This window comes from Trifolium pratense, linkage group LG2 (assembly GCF_020283565.1).
Source record: "Trifolium pratense cultivar HEN17-A07 linkage group LG2, ARS_RC_1.1, whole genome shotgun sequence".
Classification (NCBI taxonomy): domain Eukaryota; kingdom Viridiplantae; phylum Streptophyta; class Magnoliopsida; order Fabales; family Fabaceae; genus Trifolium; species Trifolium pratense.
In genome coordinates this window covers 34,052,754-34,072,290 of record NC_060060.1, presented here as the reverse complement: position 1 = coordinate 34,072,290, position 19,537 = coordinate 34,052,754, and the positions used below count along the sequence as shown (strand labels likewise).

At 30.7% G+C, this 19,537-nt stretch overlaps 1 pseudogene; it reads right to left on the bottom strand.

The window, feature by feature from the left end:
- Positions 1-5,041: 5,041 nt before the first annotated feature.
- Positions 5,042-11,556, bottom strand: LOC123910727 (annotated as a pseudogene).
- Between the last annotated feature and the right edge of the window lie 7,981 nt (positions 11,557-19,537).

Sequence of the window (19,537 nt, the reverse complement as noted above, 5' to 3'; positions counted from 1 at the left end):
TCTATATTGTACAAAACATAAAAAATGTATATCATATGCCAAATTTGTTATCAACATGTTATATGCCAATTTATTTATTTTTTTCAATAAGTTACTGATTAATCTTATTCATAACATAGGTTACATTATAATTATTATTAAGTTACTATTTAATTTGCATTATAAATTTTCAGTACGTTACATTACATTAGTATTAATAAAAAATAATTGGAATTAATTTTTTTATTTGACTATGTTTATTATGCTTATCTAATTATTTGCTTAATTTTATTATTTGAGGATGATATCAATGATAAATGAATGAAAAATCATTCTCAAAAGTGAATGAAGTATGATCCACTGATGTTACTATATTCCCATAAGTGAATGTAGCATGGACAAAATTATGGTTATGGTCATGGTAATAGTCATGGCCGCGGAAAAAGTGGGCAAATTAGCAAAACTATTGAAAATATATGTGACATTAGCTAGTTCCTGAAGAACTAGAAAAGAAAAAGGGAAAACCTTAATATTAAATTATTTTTTAATGATTGCTCAAAGAATGAAATTCCCTTGAAGAAATTATGAAGATCATTGTGATCATTATATGAAGATCACTTGTGATATAGTTCTTGAAGAACTAAAGCTTTAATATTATGATAGATTGCTTAAAGAATATGAATTTCCTTAATCACCGTTAATGAAAAATTATTTGTATAGTTCTTGAAGAACTTAAAATCCAATATTAAAGCATTCTTGTAGTATCACTCAATGAAAGATCGTAAAATTGTGAATTTCTCCGGCCATTCTAAAAAGAGATTTGTTATTGAGTTCCTGAAGAACTAAATTCTTATGGCAGATTACAATCTATATGATCTATTTGATCTTGGTATAAGATGGACCAAAATTAAAGGAAATTAATAGAAGAATTGTTTATGTTTCTCGAATATGCTCCTGAAGTAGCAACTTTGAAAAGATAATTTCAAGAATATTTTGTATATCAATTGTTGCACATACATTGGATGAATATTATTGATATATTTAGCTCATGATTGAATGCATGGTTGATACGTTTTTTTTCCCCCTCTCATAATAAAGATTATTCTCTTCAAATATAAATTGGTTTTAATTATTCGGTTACTTATTTAAATCAATTTATTGATTTTAATTTTAAAAATATTTTAATTGTTACTATCTTCTAATTTATTTATTTTATTTTGGTTACAATCTTCTAATTTCTAATTCTGTTGAAATCCACATAAACATCACTCTGTTATACTTTATTTTTACTCTTTTAATTCTCATACAAATAAATTATTACTATTTTTTTTATTATGTTCTACCGAAAAGAGTTTTTTTTGCTGAAACATATTTTTGTTAGCATGAAAGTATGTATCTATATTACTATTCATAAAAAAAAAATAAAAAAAAATATTTTGGAAGGAATTAAATCCTATGTTTTATAGTACAAAAATTATTGAAGCTCCAGAAGAGCAAATACATTGTTATATCGAGAAACAAAGTTACACTTTGCTAATGTATTGTATATTTTAAAGTCTTAAAGAAATTTAGTATATATGCTTGGAGGATATTCACATAAATAAATATCATATTGAAACAAGTAATGGAGGAGATCTCGTATCTCTATATTACGAGTCACGTTATCAATTTTTGTCTCTAGTTTGGGGCATACTTATAATATTAGTGCAACTCAAGCACATATATGTTTAAGTAAACCAGAAGTTTACAATTTAAATCATATTAAGTTTGTAATTGGCAAGATCGGATGGGTCATCCCGAATCTATTATGATGTGAAATATAAAATAATTTTATATGAATTGAAGGGCCTGAAGTTTCTTCAATCTAATAATTTTTATGTGTTACTAGTTCCCGAAGGAAGTTGATAAATTAAGTAAATGAGCATCTTTTATTTTTTAGAATATATATAAGGTGATATTTGTAAATCAATACACCGATCATGTGGACCGATTAGATTCCTAAAATTTTAATTGATGCATCAACTAAATGGTCACATGTATGTTTGTTATAAACTCACGACCAGAAGTTTGTGAGATTATTTTTAAGAGCTCATTTTATATATGTTATTCTAGAAAGTATTTGATAAGTATCATATGTTAATTGAAATTTATACCGAACATTTTTGTAGAATATTTTTGGATGTGTTGGGTACGTCTCAATTGCTCCAATATAATGCATTTAAATGGGTCGTAAAAGAATATTGGAAAAATATATTTGATATAACTCTTCATCCCTTATAAATTATATCGAGCCAATAAGGGACTTGTTTATAGCCCAGAAGGCTAATTTTCAAGTGATGAATTAGTTTTCCCAATATTAGGGGGAGAGAATAAGCAGTTGAAATTGTGAACCAGAAGTTCCATTGAATCACTTGAAATAAATTATTATTATTTTTATCTCGTCTCGATCCTCTTACAAATTAGTATGAACCAGAAGTTCTAAAGATAATTCATTTGCATAATCTATGAAATTAATAAACAGCTGCTAATGCTCCAATCAAAATAGATGTCCTTGATGGGCAAGCAAATGAAATTTAACCACCCTGAAGCGTGGTAAGCGAATCGGTTCTAAAGATGAAAATCCTCAAATAAGAAAAGGAGCTAAAAAGAAAGATGACCAAGTGAGGATATGAATAATTGATTTTTCGAGTTCCGGAAGAACTTATCAGGTACCTGAAAAATATGAAAATAAAGAGATCTCAATAAATTATGTCATGAATAAAATATGATGGAACCGAGATGAAGTCAACGTTGACAATATTTTTTGCACATAGTAAAGCGCTATATATGTGATAAATGACAATGAGGATCATAGATCAAAGTCTATTAAAGATTATAGACAATGAAATTATTGACTAAATAGGTAGATGCGATTGATACAATATTAAACTAGCTTTGCAAAGCAAAAGGTTATTGGACCAGCAGTCCATACACCTGAAGATGAAAATAACTAGTACAAATTAGTTTTCGCGCGAAAAGAAAATGATGATAAACGTCTACCATTAATTTTCAAGAGGCATATTCACCTGAAGTGAATTCAATACTTCTTTATAATTGATTAAGTTTTGTAGCACATGAAATGCTCGTTTTATTTGAAAGATGTGTTACAGCATGTTTGAATGGCTCATTAGATAATGATTATGTGAAAATCCCCAAAAGGATTTAATTTTCGTGAGACACATATATCAAACTATTGGAAATGTGACTTAATAAATATGGATAAGTCTCCTTATATACTCGAGCAATATATATGCATGTTGTATAATATTCTTGTTGAATATTTCCAAGTGAGAAATATGAAAATGACAATTTGTTCATTTTAAGAAAATATTTGGCAATGAATTTTTTTTATATCTATGTTGATGATAAAAATATCATCAAGAGACTCCTTAAGAGTTTGAAATATTGTCATTTCTTACAAAATAAGTATTTGAAGAATATTTTAGAGTTCGAGTAAATGATGAAGAACTAATTGGTCATGAAGTACCACATTTTAGTTCAATTGGGGACAAATACATTATGGACCTATTATTTGTTGTCAATATATCATCAAGTATATATTTTGTTATTTTAGATATGCAGGTAATTTGTTTAATCCTCGTAAAGGTATAGATCACAAACAAACTATATGTTCACATGATGAAGTACAATTACTCATGAAGATCTATGAAACAAACAACAATAACAATATCATGAAACAAAATGACGAGAAAAGTTGAGCACCATAGAAGATAAATCAAGAATGTGATTTGGTTGAAGTGTATGATTCATCAGATACAAGAATTTGTGAGTTTTCTTCTAAAGGGTTCTTGCAACGATTCAACATGAAGATAATGTCGCACAAACTACATATTTGGAGAAGATTATATGATAAAGAAGATAAGACGTGTCTTTCTACAAAGTCAGCTTCAAGTAAAACTTTTGAGCAACTATGACAACTACATAAGATTATTTGATTTTCTTCGTCTCATATATAATTGTCTTTATGAGGGGGAGACATAAATATATATGTTCTGCACTCTTTTTTCCTTCACCGTGGTTTTGTCCCACTGGATTTTCCTAGTAAGGTTTTTAACGAGGCAGTTCACATATAAAGGATGATATGTACTCTTTTTCCTTCACTAGGATTTTTTTCCTAATGGTTTTTTCTCTAGTAAGGTTTTAACGAGGCATATCTTTGATGGACATTCAAGGGGGAGTGTTATGAATAATAATATGTAATGAATGTCCATTATTGTGTAGGTTTTCTTGTCCCCTAAATGTGTCCTATAAATAGGACCTCTTTGTTACAATGTGATGCACACCTTGAAGATAATATACAAACTCTAATCTTCTCTCTTCTCTCCTTCATCTCTATTCTTCTATATTCCTAGTTATGTTTAGATTAGTTTCATAACACTTTCTATTTTATTTATTCCTGGCATCAGTGTAATTGAATGATGTTGGTGAAAAAGTAGTCTTGATAAATTTGACATTTCAATTATGCTATTAGTCTTTGAATTAGTCGAGACACTTTTTAGCGGGCAGGTTAATTATGTAAATGAAATATTCATAGTAAACATAATTTAATTATTATTTTTGGGATGACCGTAATTTAGACATAATCACCTGCAACTTTAGTAAAAAACTATACTTTTGAATTTCAACAAAATATAGGCACCCCTATAATTTTCCAAATTTAGAATTATTTCAAACGTGAGCTTAATCTCCAAAAGATACTATTAAAGTTACGTAGATTTATCCATGGTCTGTTTATTCCTATAGCAAGAATTCAATTTCTTATAAAAAAAGGATTTGTTTTATTCGTATAATTCTTACTATTTTTGTAAAAAGGAACATGTTGATTCACGGGCCTTGTTTTTTATGATAAGATTACCAATCATATAATAGCAAATTTTTTTTGACAAATCATATAATAGCAATTTAAATAACTCAATATTTGATTATTACCACAACAGCATTCTGCTAAAGACACGACCATGTTACTAATATTTACTAAGATAAACATCTTACAACTTTATGATTAGATTACCAATCATATATTAGCAATTTAAATAACTTCAAATACCTATTTACATATTTGTTCATTATATCAAAAGCATTCTGCTAAAGACAACCATATCACTAATCTTTACAGGAACCTAAGATAAACATCTTACAGCTTTACACACTCCTATGTACATGTACGTGTGTAATATTTATTCATGAACTTGACAAATTTATGTTCATATGTTATCAGTCAAATATTTATACCATGGCCCGTGAACACCAACTGATATAGTAGCTGCTACAATCAAAACACGAGCAGCTTCCACTACCCTTTCGGTCAGAGCACCAGCCCCAACTTTCAGTAGTGCCATTTCAGCTAATTTCCTCCCACGGGCACCAGTTCCCCCAAGCACAACTCCGCGCAAAGCTGAATAGACAGCATTGAACACCCTCTCAAATACAGCATCCCCAGCTTGTAGGCTCTTTCCTAGCATTCTGCCAGCAACTGCCTTTCTTGACTGAACCTTCCCTACATCTTCACCATCGACTGATGGCAGATTGCAAATCACTCCTACAATATCATCAATATCAGCATCTTCAACACGGTCTAAGAGCTCCAATAGTTGTTCTGCACACGTGGATACTGCATTTTCCATATTTACAGAGCTTGCTACTGCCTTTTCACTCAGAATGATCTGACGGCATATAAGAACGCTGTGATTCCCAAAATAAAAGACATGTTACTATCATAACTGTATGTACCATACCATCTAAATAAAAACACAGCCTCTTGACAAAAATAATCATGCTGTTTACCTAGTAGAAATCACAACAATCTTCTGAATTTGAGCCTGAACAGACCTCAGTCTGGAGAAGTTAAGAGATAAAGTTTCTGGTAGATCGTCTTGTGTCAGACCAGATATTCCACTTACTAATTTTAGCAAACCAAGCCTCACAGCGAGATCAACTGGTTCTCCTTTGCATTCTGGTTGCTGATCACCTGATCAAATAACATACAAGCAGGTATAAGCATCTGCCTTAAAGTAAGGAACAGCTAACAGAAGAATCATAAATTAAACTTTTGTCAATATTACCCTGAGTGTTTGAAACATCAGGAGAAAAGAACATTGGACTGCCAGTACTTTTGAGCATAACATTTCCACCAGTTCTGAGAGCAGTTGAAGGAAGCCATGCTTGGGATGAATTATCAGCTAATGCTGAGGAGGAATTCACATGATCTACCCATTCCTGGTCTTTAAAATTCCAGGTAGATGAAAGCCATCTGAGTGTTGAAGGAAGAGAGGCACTGGCATCAGATGGAGAGCCGTATTTGTTTGCAAAGGCATTCCTAAGGTAGTCCACACCAGCAGGTCCCTTAAGCAAAGGCTCCATTAATCTTATGCGTGCTTTGCTTATCTCTTTCTTAAGAACCTGTCAAAAGATTTATCATGTCACATAACATACAACCAAAGTAAAACAAATATTAAAATTCCAAATCAGCTTTGTCTACAAACAAAGCATGAAAAGAAATACACATCTAGCAATGGTGTATTCAAAAGTGAAGCCCGTGCTTATAATCATCAAGGCTGCACCTGAATGAATAGATCAAATAAATTAGAGTTATAAAGGAATGATATGATAGACACCTGAATCTGTTCAAGGACAAATTGCAAAACCCTTAACCAAGGCTACAACACATGCATTGTTTGATTCATCTCTAGAGTGGCACATTTCACCCAACTCACTGAGTAATGCCTTGTGTTTGGCCTTTATTATCTCCTCATTGGCTGGGGCGGAAAGCTTCTGCAAACTGACTAGCGAAAACTCGAGAATTTTACCAAGGTAATTGACATCCAGTTTACCAGATTTAAGCACCTTTAGATACACAGAAGACAAATATAATCAGAATTCAGAGAAGGAGAAATTATAGTTAGGTATATTCCAATAATGCGTCTAACAGGCTCGTGAAAAGAATATGCTACCTGAGAAAGAATATCTAAATCAATGGCTGCAATAATATCATCCTTCCAGCTTATTGGAGCCATCTCACAAATTTCATCCCTAACCTCTTCCATGAGTTGAATAATCTGGTCATAGTTGGGCTGATCTTGCTTAACAGATTCCATAACACTATCCCAAAAGGCCTTCTCCATTGTCTGCTTGATTTTCCCCTGCCAGATGAGATAAATAGTGAACAAGAGTTGGCAAAAGGATTGATTCTATATTAAAAAAAAATCTTAGTCGGAGGGATAATCTGAACAGAGTGTCAGACAGCAAAGGCATCAGGCAGAACCCCTCTTACAAAAGCATCAACCATAAGTTAAATGGAAACAAACAAAGATGTACATACCTCAATGCTGTTTTGAATGTGATCAGAGACATCAAAGTCATCAGCAAAACTACGGTGATGCTCATGGAGAAATTCATTTACAAGAACATCATTTGGTGCTACAAACTTTTCTGCGGTAGTACTGAGCTTGGTATTTGAACTGGTAATAGGTGAAGAGAAGCTTGACTCTACAGGGGAAGTGTCGGTCTCCTTAAAAAGGGAGCGAACCACCCGGCTTGTCTTATTGCTCTTATTTGAAATATTTCTTTCACTTGGGCTTGCAACAGTAGTAAGTGGAGTTGGGCTTGGAGGCATGTATTGAGTCATTGGAAACCCCACTGGGCTTCCGCTATCCTTTACTCTTATGTATCTAGATCTTGTTTCAGATAGTGCACTTTCCATGCGCTCAATCCCCGCATCTCCACTCAGATGCATCACCTTTTCTCTCAAAAGTTTTTGATCTTCAGAGACCTGTATTAAAAAACATAGAAAGAAGATAAAGTTAAAATCCTCTCTTGCAATAATAATAAAGCCAAGCCATACTTTTCAGAATTAAAATGTAACCGGGAGAAGAACATGTTTGAGAAGGGAAATTTTACTAAAAAAACAGAAGCTAATTTTTTTAAGTCTATCAATCTTAGTCAGCTTTTGAGGTCATTTTGATGCTCCATGACATTACTCAAAAAGTTTGTCAATAAAAGCTACCATTCAAAAGGAAAACTAGCTATTGACATAGGAAATTACCTGATGCTGAATAGCTTTCATATCATGACTAATACCAACTCCTTCTGGAGTTAACTTGCAAGTTTGAATCATAGAAGCCTCTAGCTGGCAAGCTGCCCTAACCAAATCATCCTCCAATGATCGAGCATCCTTAACCTTCCAGACCACAAAACAATTCAAATATGAGCACCATGCTTTATCAAAAGCAGCAAGCTGGGATCTGAAGGTGCATCGCTTCATAACAACTGAGGCAGATTCGTCATCAGAACTTTCTATTGGCCCTTCTAGTATAATCTTTATCAACAGCTCGAACATGTGGACAAATTCTTGAGCAGACTTGGCCAAAGCAATCTCGCGTTCTCCCATTGTACTGAAAACTGCATCTGGGTGACCCAGTATCATATATGCACAAAGAACAACTCTCACTTGATACCTTGATAACCTATTGTTTGTCTCCTTGACTAAATCTGCTTTTTTTGCCGGGCTTCTTGCAGAACTCCTAGGAGTAGCCCTTTTCTTGGGGGACACAACCCGTTTAAGAAGGTGATCAATGTTATCCAAGCTAGAAAAATAACCGGCAGGAACAACAGCTGTAAGCACTCTGAGGCGGCTTTCAAACCGGTCCAGCAAAGTTTTCACAGTCTGAAGAGTAGAAGCTGATTCAATTAGAAGAGCAAACTGCTCAAATGGCAATGACTTGACAGATTTCTCGTTGATCCCGAGCACAGCATATGCCTTCGTCAAGGTAAAGGTTGTTCTCTTCTGCCTCAAGAACTGCCTCCAGCACCTTAAAGAAGCAAATAGTCAGAATCAGCCATATAGTAATATCCAGTAAAACAGAATTTAAATGCAAAAAAGGTGAACTAAAACATTGCAAACAGTTTTAAGGCCTTCTCCGAAATGGTTACAATTGAGTAAACCAGTGAAATCAAAGCTACCTAACCAGAATATATGTATTTAAATTCAAAATACCTTGCTAGTTTTCTAGAAAGATATTCTGCCTGCTTTGACATTGTAATCCAATTCTCCCACACATAACCACGCAATCTTCCCCTGTGCCTGAGATATTCAGCTCTTTGCCTTTTTGCCTGCTCAATATAAATTTGGAGACTTGGTTATACAAAGCACCACTGAGGCCACCATGTAACATATGAAATTTTTGAAGCAGTGAAAAGGAACCCAAAAAACAAACAAACTAACACCATACCCTTTGTAATCGATCTTCCAACTCATCCTTCTTTTTCCTTCTCTCGATCTCACGCTGGTGAGACACAGACTTCGCCACATGTCTCGCCTGCAAGACTTGAGCGTGCGCCCTTTTCCTCTCAGCTTCCAACAACCGAAGTCGTTTTGTTTCAGCAGCAGCTCGTTTTTGGTGAATTGCAGCACGTACACGCTCCTTGTATTTGCTCTCTCGAGTCATTCTCCTCATCAATGACTGAGACGACCTTTCTCTAAGAGACGCCCTTCTTTGCCGGTGAGCCTTTAGGATAAGCATCCTATTAGCCTCTGCCTGCTGAACACGTGTTTCCACTTTTGTCCCAAGCTTCACACGTTCATTTGCATGACGCATTTCAACTCCATTTTTTGCCGCTTGACGCAGTTGATCCTGCCTTGCTAAGCGCATCTGGGCCTTTGTCAAAAGGCTCAACCTGTCAGGAAAGCAAAAACTCATCTTGATTGTAAAAATGAAGCACAGGTCACGTGAATTAAAAAGAAATCAAGTCTTTCATACTTTGAAAAATAAATTTTCAATTATCAAAACAATCAGATACCAAAATAAGATCATGTTGAATATGTAACTGCATCTTGTACAGAATTAATTTTTTATATGATTGAATTATAAAATTATTATTATATTTTTATATGTTAAAAAATTTACAAGTATATGTATGCATCCGTTTTAGTGATTTTAATAAGATGTGTAAGCCCACCCGATATCATAATGCTCTGACGGTTTATTTAAACTTAAAATTCCTTAAAAAAAGACTACAATGGTGGTTACAGTACACAACACAATACCCAAGCATTCAACCTAAAGAGAAACCCACCTCTTCTGTTCAGCAGCTTGCAACTTTGCCTCTAGTCGCTGACCAAGATCCTCGTCCTGAGACGAACATCGAGAGGGGCTTCTCGGCTTTGCACGTGCCTTGCTTGAAAGTTTCTCATAGTACTTCTGCAGTCAATAGAAGTTCAATCAAATAACAGAAAAAAACCAAAGTCAATAACTAAAAATAAAAATTCAAAAATAAATACTCCCCCTAGTCCTAATTATAAGAAAAAATTCATTTTTTAGATACATTGAAAGTTCGATGTATCTAGTCCATATTATTGTCTAGATACATCAAACTTTCATTCAATGTATCTAAAAAGTGAATCTTTTCTTATAATTAGGGCCGGAGGGAGTAAACAATTACATGAGTAGAAATTGAGATAAAACTTAAAAAGGAATAAACCAACAAGAAAAACAGAGTATTTGCCTTACAAGAAAAGAAACTATCAGTATGCTCAAATGAAAAGGAAGAACAAAAATTAATCATAATCATAACAATAACAATATGATATACACTAAGAATCATAATCATAATAATTTGAATTCCAACAAATACGGAGAACAAAAAAGGGTTAAAAGCTTGCAATTTAGAAATACACAGAACCAACATTGAAGATGAAACAAGAAAGACGAAGAAGCCAATTCACGAGACTAATCAATCAATCAACAACAGAGAAGTGTAAAAAAATGAAAAATAAAAAATAAAAAATAAAAAATAATCCTTAATTAGAGATTGATTAATTAATCTCTAAGTACTCTGTTTTGTGGTTGAAAAACAAAATAATAATTACACGTGTTAACTAAACTATGTAAGAAGAAAAAGGAAAAAACTTGAATATTGAAGTTGAAGTCCCTTAACTTTCTCACCAACCAAACAAATCACAAAAACTTTTTACAATAGAATCGTAAATAACACACACACGCACAAACCTGTCTACGAATTTCAGCGTCACGAAGCTTGGTTTCGATTTCCTCCACCGTACTCGGTGACTTACACTCCGTATCAAGAAGCCTTCGCCGGAGTCTCTTCGGTAATCTAACCGGCGATGACAGAGATTCATCATCGCCGACCGGAAATTCCATCATAATTCCAGTTTTACCCTCCGGTAATTCAACTCCGGCAGCCATACTTCAATTATACGATTAAACTAACGATCAGGAATCAGTACCGTAACGGAGCGACGGCGATGATGAATTTATTTCAACCAACGACGTCGTACCGTACGAACAAAAAAAAATCGCAACAATGAAGAAAAAAAAATGAAATCGATGTGATCGATGATTTGATTTATATAAAGAGAGAAGAAAATTTGAATTGGTAACGATACGATAAGTGAAACCAGCTTCGAGAGAGAGAGAGCTTCGTGTTTGTTTTGAGTTTTTAGAGAGAGAAAGTAAAGAGAGAGAGAGAGAGAGTTTAAGAAATGAAAAAAGGTGAAGGACGTGTTTGGGTTTATAATAACCAAATGGGTTTATAATGGGCGTAATCACGTTTATTTAACACAGTAATCTAATCAACAGAATTAAGAACAATGTGTTTGCCACGTCAGCGTACACATCATAACGGCACTATGTTTTATCGCGGACTTTAATAACCTTGACAAATTCTTTATAGGTTTTTGTCTAAAACTTTCACATGTTAAAAACTTAAAATAGCTAAATTATTTTTTTTTGACACAAAAATAGCTAAAATTGTATCATGAATTCTAACTCAACTGATAAAATGTTAATGTCGTGATCTGGATTCGAACACGATATCAAAAAAAACGGTCCTTAATATAAAAAAAAAACTACTTTTTAGATTCATCGAGAATCTAACGTATTTAGTCTAATATATGGATTAGATACATTAGATTATCAATGAATCTAAAAAATAATTTTTCTTTAATATTAAAGATCGGAGGAGATATTATTTTGTACTCCTACGGACTACAATTATAAGCAAAAATTACATTTTTTAGATTCGTTAAATAATTTATGTATCTGGACTAAAATACGGACCAAATACATATATTAATCAATAAATCTAAAAAGAAGACTTTTTTTATATCTATAGTCGAATCGAGTACTTTTTAACATGTGCAAATTTATAATCACTCTAGTCATTATTATAAAGAAAAAATCACATTTTAAATTCATTAAAAATATAATGTATTTGGGTAAAATGTAATGTATTTGGGTAATATTATTGCTCAAATACATTACATTTTTAATTAACCTAAAAAATGATTGTTTTTTATTATAATAGTGATCGAATTGAGTATATTATAGAAAAACTCAATTTTTATTTACTATACTGCAGCTATGGCCCCACTTCCTTCTTGATATGGACATTAACTTTTATTTTTTTATTTTAATTTTGGAATATGATCTACTTTTACTCAAAGTTGTGGTTGTTTTTCGCCCATAAATTTAATTTAGTTGATAAAAACGTCATATTATATATCGTAGTAGTTGGATATGAATTATTATCTTAGAAGAAATATCTATTTATCAAAGAGACTACTTGACAAAAAAATATTTTGTTGCTTTTAGTTTAATTAATTGGATCATTATAAAACTTAAAATGTCTTCAAGAAATCATTGGATTAATTAAATATTTTTTTACAAAAGAGGGTCGAAAATAAAACTACAAAATTAGACGAACATTTATAGGAATACAAAGTCAGAATTTATACTTTGGATGCACTGCAATTCATTATCTCTTTATATTTCATATACTAAAACTAAACTAGTACTTGTCAATGTGTCATCCTTTTATTATACTCATTGGTGCCAAAACAGTCACTGTTGTATGTGAAGATGAAATGTGTGGCGGATAAGGGGCGATGAAACTATTGGCAGGTATATTTCCTTTTCCTCTACCTAGCTAGCTTTGGAGATGGGTTTAGGGTGATTCCATTTCCATCTAATGAATTGATTAGAAAATATTTTTTGTAAAATACTATTACTAGAACATATTTTATGAATGTGTCTCAAATAGGTTTTTCGATGGAGATTAGTTATCGTTAATAATAGTGAAAATTTCGTACAAATATCATGGTAATAATTAAAAACAAAAAAAAAAGAGTATGTGAACTGTGAATAACTCAAAGTGGAGAATATCAAATTTCACTAATAGGAAATAATAGCTTGGGACTTTGTTAAAGTTTTGCTTGGTGAAAAACGTCAAAGCAGCTGTAAACAACTGTTAAATTTTTGCCGTTAAAGAAAAAAAAAACTGTTAAATTTTGGTTTAGTAAAGTTGACAAAAGCTTTTTCTAAAAAAAAAAAAAAAAGTTGACAAAAGCTTCGACTCAAGTATTAATTTTTTGTTTATTTAATACTTTTATTTTCTTCCACTTAAAGTTAAATATTGTTATAGTTAAAAATTATTTTATCTAGTCTTTAATATAAGAAGTTGACTTTTTAGATATATTAAAAAATAAATGTATCTATCTAATTTATAGTCTTTAATAAACCAATTTTTCAATATATCTAAAAAGTGAATTTCTTCCTATCAAGGGAGTATTGAAAAAAAATTATTTAGGAAGAATAATTGTTTAAGAGTTGGGAGATAAATCGTACAATAATTGTTTGATTACATACGCCAAAAGAAAAAATAAAATTTTATCGGAATAGAAATTCTAGAATGCTGCACTGCTTTGTACTCAAAGAATTTATTGAATGACACTTCAATTTGTCCTGTATTTTTGTGATAAATAGCAAATATTTGACCAAATTGATATCCATTCCCAAAAGCAAGCAAAGGTGTTATCTCACCACCACGAAATTATCATGTGGCCACCTCATGTTTACATGACTCAAACGAAACAACAAAGATAAGGGTGATCAGGACTAATTAAATAATTGTGTAAACAAAAGAGTAATTAATTGTGATCCATGATGCCTTTTGAGTTTTGTTCAACTTTATGCACACAGGCCATCAGAAATTAAGCTCTATGTGATCTATATGGGAGTAGAATAATACTAGCAACACACTTTTTAATAAACACACCCCAACACACTCTCTTTTATTGGTTAAAATTCACATGGGTCCCATAAAAAAAATGTGGTCCCATATAACTTTTATGGGACCCATATAAATTTTAACCAATAGAAAAGAATATGTTAGAGTGTGTTTGTTAAAGAGTGTGTTGCTAGCACTCCTCTTTAATGGTTGATAAATCACAAAGAACATAAAAGCGTAGCTGTCATTCAAAATGGCATACGACAAAGAACATAAAAGTATTTAAGAAGAGAGAAAAAATTGAATAAATGGCTAAGATTAGTATACCATGATCAACATGAGGAAAAAAATTGGAAATGATATAAATTTGGTCTTTGTACATCAAGTAAAAAAATGCATGTCGTATCATGAATGAAAGTGAAATTATTTACACTTGCATCAAATAATATCTCTATAAAATTGATTATTATGAATAACTAGTACATCAAAAAGATATAAAAAAATAATTGAATAAACAGGAAAAAAAAAAAAAGTAAAATGAAATTGATCGGGTTTGGCCCAATAACCCACATGGGCCGAGCCATGCTTGATAATTGGTAGCCCAATAATAATCGGGTCAAACCAGTCTGCTCTTTATTTTGTCTGACCCACCAGGCGTTCAGGCTACATCAGATTGAGTCGGACCAGCCCATTTGACAACTCTAACTTGTACCTACATTTATAGATTTACTTGATTAAAAACAAAATTAAAATCAACAAAAAAAATATTGTAAAAATGAACATGAACTTTAAAAAATTAACCATTTTTTGTTGTCAAAACTCAAAACCAAGAGATATAGGACCTGTACTCTCAAATAAATATCACAATCTTGCATGCAAACTTGTGATAAATTTTAGAAAGAACAAAGAAAACTAAATCCGTTGTCCAAAAACAAAACAAAATTTCTATCATTCTATGTTGCTTGGTTTGTGGACCTCAAGTTTGATGCACGATCTCAGTTTTTATTACTAATGTTTTTTTTCTATTCAAAATAAGTTGTGATAAAACAGCCAACCAAGATCACCTACGCACGTGATGTTGCAAAATCTTAGCCGCATGAGAATGTTGGAGTCAACATTCAATTTCGATTAACTGACCTATTTAGAGTTTGCGTCGTTTAACATGATTAATTTCTATTGTAAAATTTGTAGAACATATGAAGTGAATTCTTTTTCTAATATATATATATATATATGAAGTGAATTCTTTTTTTTAACCAATTTCTTTTCCAAAAAAATAAAATGACGCATCTCTAACTTAGAGGCTATAAGCACTTAATTAAGAAATTTTTTTTTTTATAATCACTTAATTAAGGAATTTAAAATAGTCAAGAAAAAAAATTAAAGAGTTTAAAATTCTTATATTACTTAGACCAATTAATTATTAATCCGATCAACCAATTTTATAACAAGGAGACAACAAAAAGTAAAGAGCATAGTTTTTTTTTTCTCCTGTGTTAATAGGTAATTGTTCGACCCTAGTTTGCTTCACATCTTTGTGCACGATTCACCATCAGATTTGATGCAGTGATTAGGAATATCACCGTTTGAACTTTGAAACTTCGAGTGGTGTTGGTTTGGGCCCTTGGAGTATGCTCCTCTCAAGGTCTCAGGTTCGATTCTCACTAGTGCCAATTTCGGTGGGCTAAGTCCATACAGAGCAAAAAAAACTTTGGCTTTAAATGGGCCCCCCGCAAGTGGGCTGTGGAATTGGTCCCCTTAGATTAGTCGGTCCTAAGGCCGGATACCAAGTTTTCAAAAAAATAAAAAAATAAAAAAATTAGCAGAATAGTTTTTAGTAATATGAAATTTAGTCGGGAGATAAGAAATATACATCAAGTATTATTCAAATTAGAGATCAAATTCGAATACTCATAATCAATAATTTAATGTTGAATTCAATCTTAAATTAAAGATTTTACTTTTAATTTAAAAATTTAAGTGATATGAATATTAATTACATAATATATTTAAAAAAAATAATTTTAAATATTAGATATTTCAAAGAAAGTTGATTTTGTCTTATTTGCATGAATTAAATATGAATAGAGTCATGCATTTTATCAACAAAGAACACCAACAACTATATTATATAGAAAATTGATTTTATCTTATTTTCATGTATTAACATGACTCTTTAAGACATGCATGTCGTGTGAATATGAATATTATATATGACTGAAATACAAATTAATTATAAATTTTAACCCTGTTATTTATTTTATTGTTATGAAACTTATATTACATTTGTGTATTTATTATTTATCAAATAACTTATTATAATTAAATAATCGCATAAGATTTTATAATACTCCCTCCGGTCCTTATTATAAGGAACACTTTGGAGAAAGAAATTGGTCCTTTTTATAAGAAACTTTGACCAATTTTCAAATGTTTTAAATGTTCAATTTCACTTGTGCCCTTATTTATTATGAGAGAGAATTTTAAAATAAGTAAGTTAGTTGAAAAAAGAGTAATTAAATAAGGGTATATATGGAATAAATTTAAATTTATAAGAGTATTAAATAAAATAACTATGTTAATTGTGTTTTCTTGGTCTGTGTGATTTTTTCAAAATGTTCCTTATAAAAAGGACCGGAGGGAGTATTCTATTATCTTATAAAAAATTAATTAAGTCAGATTTGAAAATGTATCGGTGTAAAAAATTGTTATACTCTGATCATTAACAAATACTATTATAAAGAGCGCTAAAAATTGTTACACCTTTAACTATTAACCTATATTATTATAAAAGTGTCTATATACTGTCAACCAATATCAACCGTGTTTTTTGCCACATTACACCACTTTTTTTATATGACATGGCAAAATAATAGTTGTTTATTGGACGATTGTATAAAATTATTTTACAATGTCGATGCATATCAATTAAACTCTATAACAAATATGAACTAGTCTGTCAAATTTTAGAGAGTGAAATAAATACTTGGAATGTGAATTGCTCTCTCCTCTCTCTTGAATCCTTTGTGGATATTTTATCTCACTTGTAATCATATTTCTAAAACCCAGACAAGTGATTGATTCGGTTAAAGTACTGGGTCACTGAGTTATTGGTCGGATTGGTGAATCATTAGTCGGACCGTATAACTGTTACCCGATCTATGCAACAACAACAAATAAAAAAATTCTATCACTTAAATTTGACAATTATAAAATTTAATAAAAAATTTCGTTCAATTTTTTCTTAATAAGTATTCATATATTTAAAATATAAAAGCATCATTTCTTTTTTTTTTTAAATTTTGATTCACATATCTATTAAATCATACTTTTTGATATATAGTTTTGTCTTTACTTATTTTTAATATATAATTTGGTGTGAACTAAACAATTATATATCTAAATTAATGTTTTTTTTTTTTTTTTTACAGAATCAAAATTAATGTCTTAAGAAAGGAACCCATAAAGTATTTTTTTTTGCATATAATATTGACATACGTAGCTCCATAAAGTATTTTTTTTTGCATATAATATATGATTGTAAATCATGAGCATACTAATTTATATAATTATTGAAAATGATAAATTATGGATAACGACCATATTTACAATTATTTTAATTAATAAGTTATTTGTAATTAAAGTTCAAATTAATTATGAGCAACATAAAATTGGAGTAACTTGACACCACTACTTCATAGGAATATAAGTTAATGTTTTTACCCGATTCACCTAGGTACAATACCCTTAAGTTTTGTTCATCCTCAAAGATCTTCAACTCTTGTCTCCAAGTATCAACATTTGGTGTTAATAGGAGACTGTTCTTGGGTTCAGTCCTATATTTTTTTGGCCTATTTATATTCTCATCCCTCATAGTGACATCAATATCTTTCATCAACTATACATTGTGCATAATCCCTCTGCGAATAAGTGAAGAATTCTAGTCCATCATTATTTTTGAATTTGCAGCATTTTTAGAATCTTTTAAATAACATATTTCAATAAAAAAGAAACATTTGCAAAAAAAAAAAAATACTTAAATGTGTAAGCTTAATAAAATGGACACGTTTACCTAAAATTAAAGTCTAATTGATATTAAAGATTAAAAAAAAAAACTAATTGATATCTGGTGTTGGTGTAAAAATTATTTACACTTGCATCAAATAATATCTCTGTAAAATTGATTATTATGAATAACTAATACATCAAAAATACATAAAAAAATAATCGAACAATAAGGGAAAAAAGTAAAATGAAATGGGTCGGGCTTGACCCATTAACCCACATCGGTCGAGTCATGCGTGATAATTGGTAGCCCAATAATGATCGGGTTGAGTCAGTCTGACACATTTATTTTATTTGATCCACCGGGCCAGATCAGGTTGAGCCGGACCAACCCATTTGTCAGCTTAGCCGGTACCTACATTTACAGATATACTTGATTAAAAACAAAATTAAAATCAACAAAAAAAAATTGTAAAAATGAACATTAAAAAATTAACCATTTTTTGTTGTCAAAACCAGTTTTTTACCAAGAGATATAGTACCTGTCTCAAATAAACATCACAATCTTGCTTGCAATGCAAACTTGTGAGAAATAACTTTTAACTTATTTTACTGATTTATAGTTTATTTTTCAGAAGTTATTTCAAATAGCTTATGAGCTTATAGCTTCCTCTTTTACCCTTATTATTTTAACTAAAATCCATATTTACCCTTTATAATTTATTATCATTAGAATTTAAAATAAAATAAGTAAATGCATGTTTTAACGCTGCTTCTTTTAAAATCATATATATATATATATAGTATGTTTTAACATTGCCTTATTATCTATTTTAAAATATGAAGGCTAAAACATTTTTTTTATCAATTTATAGGTACGTATCTTACTATATTTTTTTTGAAACAACGTACCTTACTATAATTAACCATTATACTATATTGTCAATATATTTTGTTGTTATTTTTTATAAAGTATATCAACTGAAATGAAATTTTTTTATTTTTTTTTAAAAATTCAGCATATAAAAATTGGTTTAATAATAAGTCACTAGGTTTGGTCTAGTGGTGAGGCGTTCAGGTAGTATGTTATAGGTCCTAGGTTCGATCCTCAACTCATTGTAAACAAAAAAAATAGTTTAATAATAATATTTGAAAGATATATTTTTTGAATTAATAAACTTAAAATATTGTAAAAAAAAAATAAAAACAACTTAAAATATTAAATTCTAAGTATCTTAAATAGTATTAATTTGATAAAAAAAAATTATTGAATTAAAGATGTCCTTTTATATCATTTTTTTTTGAAGAAGCCTTTTATATCATTTTAAATGTATCAGTCAGTTGAACCGCTAATTTTACCAAATATTTCAATCAACTTATCAGCTAAAAGCTATCAGCCATAAGTTATTTTTGCCAAACAGAGCTTTAGAGTTTCCGTTGTTTAACATGATTAATAGTATTTAGTAAAAAA